Source organism: Haliaeetus leucocephalus, unplaced genomic scaffold (assembly GCF_000737465.1).
Source record: "Haliaeetus leucocephalus isolate CR32 unplaced genomic scaffold, Haliaeetus_leucocephalus-4.0 Scaffold273, whole genome shotgun sequence".
In the NCBI taxonomy this organism is placed as follows: domain Eukaryota; kingdom Metazoa; phylum Chordata; class Aves; order Accipitriformes; family Accipitridae; genus Haliaeetus; species Haliaeetus leucocephalus.
The window spans coordinates 1,798,302-1,798,988 of record NW_010972709.1 but is presented as its reverse complement, the minus strand read 5'-3'; positions in this window follow the sequence as shown (position 1 = coordinate 1,798,988).

Below are 687 nucleotides of genomic sequence, written 5' to 3'. Positions count from 1 at the left end.
GCCGCCCCCCTGCCTGCCTGTGGGGTGGGTGGGGGGGTGATGGGTGATGCTAATAAAGGGTGCTGGGCTGGGGGACCACGGCAGGGGCTACTGTCTGCTGCAAAGGGCCGTGGCGGAGGGCAAGGTGGTCCCCCAGCACCCAGCTGGTGCCCCCCCTCCCAGCGCCCTCCTCTCTGCCTTCCCCCCAATCCTGCCCGAAGGCAGGGAGATGAAAGTGGGGCTCAGGCTGCCCTGCCTGCCCTGCCTGTCCTGCCTGCCCACATCCTTCCCCACACATTCCTCTCCCTCCTTCATCTCTCCGGGGGTGCCCGTCCGCACCCAGCACCACAGCAACCCAGGCTGGAGGAGACCTTGGCGTTTTCCCCTCTGTTAAAAATAGCATGAGATTTATTTTCTGGCAGCATGGAAAGCCCCCGGGGCGGACGAGAGGAAGCAGCCGGGCTCGGGCAGGCCGGGGCGGTGGGGGGAGAGCGCAAAGGGCAGGAAATAACCCCCGGCAGCAGCGGCCCTGGCGAGGGGAAAATGCTCAGATGCAAACACTGTGCGGTTAATGTGGAAACTCCCAGGGCAGCAGCGACAGCCGGCCCTGCGCATCCTGCTCTCCGGCCAAGCTGCCTCCTCCGGCTCCCCGTGGCAGGGCTCCGGCTCCCCCAGATCCCCCCCCAGCACCCCGACCCCTCCGCACAA